This window comes from Musca domestica, unplaced genomic scaffold (genome assembly GCF_030504385.1).
Source record: "Musca domestica strain aabys unplaced genomic scaffold, Musca_domestica.polishedcontigs.V.1.1 35, whole genome shotgun sequence".
NCBI classification, from domain to species: domain Eukaryota; kingdom Metazoa; phylum Arthropoda; class Insecta; order Diptera; family Muscidae; genus Musca; species Musca domestica.
In genome coordinates, this window is record NW_026712315.1 from 5,723,457 (window position 1) to 5,732,952 (window position 9,496).

The following is a 9,496-nucleotide window of genomic DNA, read 5'->3' on the forward strand; positions in this document are numbered from 1 at the left end:
AACTAATTAGGGGGAGTTACTACTTATTCATATAGAATTATGAAATAGAATAGAATATAGAATTAGGAAAGTAACCTCGTGCAATAATGTCTTTTATACCCCCAGCCAAATGGCTACAGAGGGTATATATCATTTGAAACTGCCTTAGATCCTAGGTCGCTTTGGCCAAAGCCATTTCAGGACATTTCAAGTCGATCTAGTGATGTCCGTCTGTCAGCCTGGCTGGTGCGCACGATAACGCTCGAAGAGACTATCCGTTTGATTCATATTTGGTACATCGTATTTTTATTGTCAAACTTAGATCGAGTTCGGAGATGAGCAATATCGGTCCACTGCTTCTAGTACCTCCCCCATACAAGGCCAGAAAATAATTTCAAAGAAAATAATTTACAGTACAGAATACGAAAGAACCATCCAACTTTGTAAATCTTTGCAAATCCAAATATTTTAGCCTGTGTTAGGTAAGGTATGGGCAAATGGGCAATATCGGTCCACTCCACCATGTACCTCCCCCAAAGGGTCAAAATTTCGAATAATTACAACTCATATAAAATTTGAAGTGAGAGTCCAATGGCCTTCCAATTTCTCACATCCCAGTATTATGTCCAACACAAAATAAGATGTGAAGATAGTATATATCGGACCACTCCTTCTGGTACCTCCCCCACAACGGGTCAACATTTTAGATAATAATATCAAACGGCCGATGAAACCCTCACACGCTGCCCAAATGTTGCCCTGCGGTGTTTTGGTCCATTCCCGGCGAAGCGCTTCCTTGGGATGATCGACATTTTGGCATTTTTTAGTGCCAACCTTGCTTTCCAAGATACTCCAGACACAATAGTCCAACGGATTGGTATCCGGAGATTTTGTGCGCTGGAAATAAAGCTAGGAACGGCCAATGAAACCTTCACTCGCTGCCCAAATGTGGAATGGAAAACCAGAAGGTCTGCTCATAGAAGACCAGAACCCCTTTTCATAGAAGAGCAGCAGGTCTTCTCTGGTGTAGATCTAGTGTGAAAATTATAGATAACGACCTGCCCCTGCTGGTACCTCCACCGCAAAGGATCTAGTAAAACTTGGTATATTTAAATATTTTTGTCAACCAGACATCTGAGGTGACTATGGAATTTATCGGCTCATTTCTTCTCGTACGTACCCCACAAAAAAGTTAAAATTATGATTAACAATTATTCCCAAAAAAATAAAATTATAAATGTCTCCTTTACACAAAGGAACCTTTTATACGGAATCTCCTCCATAAAGGGTCAACCTTTTCAATAACCATAATGAAAGTTAAACCATTTTTATACCCTCCACCATACAATGGAGGGTATATTAATTTTGTCATTCCGTTTGTAACTCCTCGAAATACTCATGTCAGACCCAACAAAGTATATATATTCTTGATCAGCGTAAAATTCTAAGTCCATGTCCGTCTTTCTGTCCCTCTGTCTGTCCGTCTGTCTTTATCTCTCTCTGTCTATTGTAATCACGCTATCTTTCCAATGAACTGAGATAGAAGACTAATATTTTGCACACATGTTTATTTTTCCAGAAGGCAGGTTCATTTCGTAAATGGGCCATGTAGGTCCATATAAAGGTACCTCCCTATATTCGGTATTTTGATGATTTTAGCGACATTATTCACCGGAATTGTTTCAAATTTAGTATTTGAAGTTCGAAATGGATACTACACCCTAAGACAAAAAATTGACCGTGCAAGTCCACGTCTTCGTATAGCCCCAATATAACGGTACCTCTCTATATTCGGTATTTTGATGATTTTAGCGCCATCATTCACCGGAATTATTTCAAATTTGGTATTTGAAGTTTGAAATGAATACTACAGCCTAAGATAGAAAATTGTCTGTGCAAGTCCACGTCTTCGTATAGCCCCCATATAACGTTACCTCCCGATATTCGGTGTTTGGATAATTTTAGCGACATTTTTTACCGGAATTGTTTCAAATTACGTATTTAGAGTTCGTCATGGGAACTACAGACTGTGACAGAACATTTTCTATCTTAGTCCAGGTCTTCGTATAGCCCCCATATAACGGTACCTCCCTATATTCGGTATTTTAATGATTTTAGGTACAATACTCACCGGAATTGTTTCAAATTTGGTATTTGAAGTTCGAAATGGATGCTACACCCTAAGACAGAAAATGAGCCATGTAGGTCTACGTTTCCAAATAGCCCCCTTAAACGGTACGTCCCTATATTCGGTATTTTGGTGATTTTATTGTCATTATTCACCATTCACCATTACGTATTTAGAATTCGTTATGGGAACTACAGTCTGTGACAGAAAATTGCCTATGCATGTTCAGGTTCCATATATCAGTACCTCCCTATATACGATAGTTTGATAATTTTAGCTACATTATTCACCGCTTATTTCAAGTTTCGAATTTGAATATGGTAATGGCTTATGACAAACAATGCCTATGTATATCCACGTCGTATAGACCCCAATATGACGGCTTTATTTGGTATTTTTAAAATTTTAACAGAAATTTTTAAGGATTTTATTTTTTGAAAATTTCCAAATTCGTTCCAAATAATGGAGGAACGAACTTACTGCTTTTTAACATGTTTTTAGCTGACACAGGCTGATGGTATGCTGTCGTTAAAATCGAATGATACTTTTTAACTTGTGTTGTTATTAAATTCCGATATTTTGCAATTGTATAAATTGTATCTTAAAATTGTAGTGAACAACATGGGAAATGATGGGATTTACTTCCATCATCGCTTGCAAAAAAATTATTTTACCATTTACCTATGGCAATAAATGAATAAAAATATATTGAAAAAATTGAAATTTTGCATTTTTTTCTGTCTAGAATCGTTAACATTTTTTTCCAGCTTGTTGGCAGTAGTAATTCACGTTACTCGATCGATTAAAATTCTACTGAAAAAGTGACAAATATTTTAAAACAACTAAATTTTTTCATTATTCAATTTCAAAATTAATTTTAATACAATTTCGAAAATTCCTTCAATTAACCAATCCTAAAATCAATTCAATAACAATTCGAAAATTAAATATTAAATTTCGTATGTCATTGAAATTAGTAAATTTTCTAGACATTGAACAAATTAATTCTGATTACAAATACCACCACTTGCTATTGTTAAATAATATCCGTTAATTATAACAGCAAAAACAACAACACCAACAACCACTAATAGCATCGCCACATCCATTTTCTTGATGAACACTTGAAGGTCTTCCTTGACTGACCGACAAGTTGAAAAAAAAATGATTACTTGGCGATTTTCTTTGGACAATTAACATTAATTGGATTAAGACGAAAGACAAAAGAAACAAAAATGAAAATTACAATTTGCAAAGCCTCTGCCATACCTTGAACTACGACGTGGCGTTTGTAAACGATTATTTGAAAGTGACGCCAAACAATGGTTTGCATCTTGACACCTATAGACTTATGGCTTTAGAGAGGATCAAAAACGGGTACATTATTAAAATAACGGATAATTGGGCAGACTCCTGAACTTGAGCCCAACTCTCTTTGAATGAAATCCAGAGTCTCTCCTCTACCTGGCTGTCTGACATATGAACCCAATAGCTGTTGGTGGGAGTTTACTATTTGGTCCCAACTTTATCAATAACGGTCATCTCTTTTCGGCGCACTTTTGGAGAGAAAGACACAACAGAAAAACATAAAAAAAAGTATCACAAAGATGTAAGTTTGGCCGGTCCGAACTTTGAATACCCTCCACCATTTGGTACAAATTTAACAATTAAAAAAAAAATAAATAAAATCCGTTAAAAATTCTGTTAAAATCTTAAAAATAATGAATGTAGCCGGTAAGGTCTATACGACGACGTGGACCTGCATAGGCAACTTTTGTCACAAGCTATTACAATATTCAAATGCGAAACTTGAAAAAAATCTGTTTATAATGTAGCTAAAATCATCAAAATACCGAATATAGGGAGATACCATGGGGGTTATAAAACGTGGACCTCCACAGTCAATTTTCTGTCATAGGCTGTAATATCCATTTCGAATTTTAAATACAAAATTTGAAAAAATTTCGGTAAATAATGTCGTTAAAATCATCAAATTACCGAATATGGGGGGAGGGGGGGTAACGTTATATGGGGTCAAGATGGGCCATGTGGGTCTGTCGTAAAGATGGAATTATCGGTCCACTGCTTCTGGTACATCCCCCACAAAGTGTCAAAATTTTGAATATATAAAACGCAAAATGAACATCCGATTCAATTCACACTTCGCACATCTCAATATTTCCCTCAGCACAAGATCTGTTGTAAAGATGGTGCAGATCGGACCATTCCTTCTGGTACCTTCCCCACAAGGGGTCCAAGTTTTAAATAACCAAAACGATTATAAAATTCGAGATAAGCATCCGGTTCTCTTCATATTTCACACATTCCATGTTTTCTACTAACACAAAATCTGCTATGAATATGGGATATATCGGCACACTCCTTCTGATACCTCCCCCACAAAGTGTCAACATTTTTAATAATTATAACTCTGATAAAATGTGATGTACTAGGTCGACTTTCTTCAATTTACACACATCACAATATTTTTTATTAAATCTGTGGTCACAAGCAATAACAGCCTAAGTCGAAAATCATGCTTTGGAGAAAAATCACTTTTTATATACAAATGAGTTTCTGAAAAACTTAAGAAAGAGCATGAGAACAAATTTTATGCTAAATCAAAGATTATTAAACAGGCAATGCTAAAAATAAAAACGGTAGTGGAAATCTCATATACTTAGAAGATATTTTAAAAACAAAAACATACATGGTTATTGCAAATGGAAAATGGGAATTTGCAAAGAGTATCTCGACTTATGTCTTTATTGTAAAGTAATATTGCATTTGTTGCCTGACATATATCGAATTAGGCGGGTACTGCATATTGAAAATTTCCTCGTACTGAACTTAGGCCTTTTGATTATTTATAGTTCGTGTTGAAAAAAATAAAAGGAATTGCTCATACATAAGAAGTGCATTATTTTTCCATAAATTTTATTTAAAGAAAAATTAACCTAATTACTACTAAAGCCGTTGGAAGGTTAAAGAATATATTAATTTACTTCATTCTATGTCTGGCTCATCTTCGACTAAGTCTGGATGTACATCAATACAGTCCTGTGTTTGTAAACTTTTATAAAAAGGGTGAAAACATGTGTTTATAAATGGAAGTAAAGCAAGCCGATCTTTTTTCTTTTTGATTTTGACACACTCGTTTAGTAAATATAAGTCGTCTCTCTTCATTGAATTAATACCGCGTTTTACCAAATTTAAGATTTGGAAGGAAGCATTTATATATAATGTGGTTTTATATTCAATTCTTCCAAAATTAGTTTTTCTATATCTTAGCCATCTAATATTTTTCCAAACAAATCTCTCACCATCTTGATTAGTGTTTCTCCACATTAACTTTGTTTTTAATAATAGCGAAAAATGATAAAAATCCTCTGAATTTATTTCAACGACTTTAAATTTATGTTTAGTACCTACACATCTAATAAAATTGTACCAGTCGTGAGGATGGTGTATTTGAGTGTCTGTCCTTTTCTTTTTCCTTTCTATTACAGAATGATCTACATCGCATTCCATATGTGTGTGTCCAGGCTCTAAATGTTATGATATGATCTATTGTTTCTAAATTTTGATTGATTTTAAGAGCCAATATGAACATTGCGCATACGAATGAGTTCTTATTTTGTCCCACACAGGAATCGCTATAAAAAATAGTGTGATTAACTTGTTCAAGATTGATTAAAAACTTCAACAAGCACGATGCAATTTGGTTGCCACCACGAGCAGATAACGCTTCATGCCACATAAAGCAATGTGGGGTACCAGTTGTGCAGTCATGAATGGTTAAATTATACGTCCAAAGTTGCCTTTTGTAAAAACTTATTGAGTTTCTGAAGAATGGTGTAGGCAATTTGTATCTTTCCTTGTGTAGTGACTTTCATAACTTGGGAAGCTGTTTATGTGGTCCGTAATAAGTTGAATTATATCATCCGTCACCTAATCCACGTTTGTCGCATAACTCATTATGAGGATAATCTAGTTTCTTCTTCAAAACAGATTTCACAAAACTTTCATCAAAGCACTGCAGGAAACATTTTTGGCATACTTGCACTGGAATCTTCATTCACGTGGCCTTTCGGGATGATTTTGTAAACTTTGAATTTTTTGTTGTTGATATCAATCAGATATCCAATATATAAAATTCGTTGATTGTAAGTACCCAAAGACCAATATTTTCGAAATATGCTTTCTTGAAATGACTGCGGTACCTTTGCTTTGCACTTCATTCGACAGTCACGGGACAGAGGTTGAAATTTTCTCTCTGGCACAACTTTACCGAGTGCACTTACATACGTTTTTCCGTGGTTTCTGTTTTTGCATGAGAGTTTCCGCGAATAATTTTTTAGGGATGTAGTTGGAGCTTCGTTGAATACCACGTCGTCTTCCATATCATTGCAATTACTATCATCATCTCGAATTGAAGGTTCGTAGTCAGGATCTTGAACTATATCATCACCGCCAAAATGCCCTTCTTCATGATAAGTTGACTTATCTTCTTCAACTTCAGTATGTAGTTGGGTAGAAAAAAATTTAATGGCAATTCAGCATTACTGCTTTCTGAAAAAGACATGCGACTTTCATCGTTGTCTTGCAAAGAATTTTCGTTTCCCAAAAAACTCATGCGACTGCCTTCATCACGATCTTTTTATTTAAAAAATTCAAACAACTAAGTAATACAGTTTTTTTTTGTTCACCATTTTATTATTTTGTTACATAATCTACTTTCTGCTTCTTTTCGCTGTTCTCCATATTATATTTCTTTATTGTTTACCGAATTATATTTTAATATTTTTTTTAACACTATTTCCTCTTCTGTACGTTTAGACCAAATGGCTTAACTGAAATCAATTTGACACAATGCTTTTATTATAAAAGCCTAACTGTAATTTGTACAAAATCTGAGAGCATGTGCCATGTGCAATTGTCGCTTATGTAGATATTGCTCTCTTTCTAGCATACTAAGCTACATGCAATAATCTTTTATGTAGAGATAGAAGGTGTTCTTAATCATTCTCAATTTGCAATATCCATTTATCTCTACATAAGCTCTTATGCAAACTCTCTTCTTTATTGCAGTACGATTTACAAAAAATATGCAAAAACAGCTTAACCCATTATAGGCTATTTATTAAAATTAATATATTATAGAAACATGGTCGGAAGTATATTTAGGCGGTTATTGTATATGTAATGGGGTTTCTTTACGATTTATGTCAATATGTTTTTACTTATATCTTTTTAAATAATTTTGCTAGAGAAATGGGGATTTCACGCACATGTTTAGTTTTGCTAGTTCAATAAGATAGCATACATATCTCAGATCTTTCTTAAGTCGACTTAGGCGGTTATTGCTTGTGACCACAGAAATATGGAATATATCGGTCCAATCTTTCTTGGACCTCCCCCTCAAAGGGTCAAAATTTTTAATTATCCCTGAAGCTAATAAAACGCTAAACATCCGATTCCATTCAGACTTCGTACATCTCAATATTTCCCTCAACACAAGATCTGTTGTAAAGATGGTGCAGATCGGATTATTCCTTCTGGTACCTTCCCCACAAAGGGTCCAAATTTTGAATAACCAAAACGATTAAAAAATTCGAGGATAATCCGATTTTTCTCAAACTTTGCAAATTCTAAAATTTCCATCAGTTCTAGATCAAGTTTGCAAATGGACAATATCGGTCCACTCCAACAATAAACTCCCCCACAAAGGGTCAACATTTTGAATAATTATAAATGTTATAAACAGTGAGGCTAGAGTCCGACTGTCTTGAAATTATACGTAACATAATATTTTTGTCTTAAAGATCTGGTGTGGACATGGAATGTATGGGTCCACTTCTTCTGGTACATCCCTCACAAGGGGTCAAAATTTTGAATAGCCATTAACCTCGTAAAAAGCGAAATGAGCATCCGATTCTTTTGAAATTTCATGCATCTCAATATTTCAACTTAGTGAAGAGCTGGTGTGAAGATTGTAGATATCGGACCACTACTTCTGGTACCTCCCCCACAAAATTTTGAATAATTATAAAATTTGATCTAAGAGTCCCATTATCTTCAAATTTCGAACTTTATAATATTTTCACTAACACAAGGTCTGGTATGAAGAACGGATTGAACGGGCAATTACTTCTGGTCATTCCTTTCCCAAAATGGGACAAGATGTGGAATAACCATTAAGCACATAGAACGCGAAATGAGCATCCGAATACTTAGAAAATCGGCACATCCCAATACTTCTATCAACACAAGATTTGTTTTAAAGATGGTACAGATCGGACCATTTCTTCTGGAACCTCAACCACAACGGTTAAAATTTTGACGCAAGGTCTTGTGAGAAGACGGAATATATCGGCCCACTCATTCAAAATAGCAAAAATCAGGAGCAACGCTATGTACGGGCCATACCGACACGTGGACCGATATGTCCCATTTTTAATACCAAACATACTAGGGGTACTATATAATAATAAATAACAATCTCTGAGCAACATTTCAAAGTGATAGAAAGCTTCCCTAAATAAATCTCCATTTTTTGAGGACCTCACCCCACTGTGCGACATTAAAACGTATTTTATTTTCCTGTAATGATTTTTCATTTTGAAAAGTGTAACTGACCGTTTATCAAAATTTTGGAATTAAAATCAAATTTATTTTCATACCAACACACATACACGCATACTGCTCCCACACACACACACACCTAAACCCAAATCAATGAACCAAAGGAAACGAAAGTGAAAAACACTAATTTACGGCGACACAATACAAAACAAAAAAAACTCACATAACTATAAGCGTATTTTAATCGGCCAAGCGGACGACAAGAGAAAATTCAAGTATCCGAGCCAAAAAAAAAATTTTTCGAAAAATCAAAATGATTTTTTTGCAATGCAATTTCTGTTGTGCCCAAAAACAAAAACTAATTACGTCGCAGTATCGTATTCGTAACAAACGTATCAGCGCCAAAAAGACAACCGAACCGAATTTGCTCACTACTCGGCAGATGCGTTCAGTGTTTGGCGAGAGACCACAACAAACTGATGACTGGCTGTTAGATAGGCCATGGATGGGTTCGGGTCTCTTGAAAATGTGTATTAGGCCCAGACACACACACACACACATATACAGGGCAAGTGATGGTTGTGATGACTGGCTGGCTGGCTAGAGGAGGTGGCAAGGAAGGTGAAGCAACAACAACGAACCATGCCATTCATCGAAGACAATGATTTTTGTCGATGATGGCAGTGATGACGACAGCCCAACTCAGACCAGAGACTACCACAAAGAGGAAAAAAGGAAAGAAAAAGAATAACAACAAATGTTTGTATACCCTGTGCTCTTACACATTCCAAATGTGCGTTGCCA

General features: G+C 35.2%; 1 protein-coding gene across 1 annotated transcript in view; it reads right to left on the minus strand.

Moving 5' to 3' along the window:
• Positions 1-9,127, minus strand: part of LOC101895781 (protein FAM13A) — a 175,629-nt gene extending 166,502 nt beyond the window's left edge. Inside the window, exon 1 of the mRNA XM_059125790.1 lies at positions 8,916-9,127. The gene's annotated coding sequence lies outside the window, so the exon portion shown is untranslated. The remainder of the gene's footprint in view (positions 1-8,915) is intronic.
• Positions 9,128-9,496: the final 369 nt, after the last annotated feature.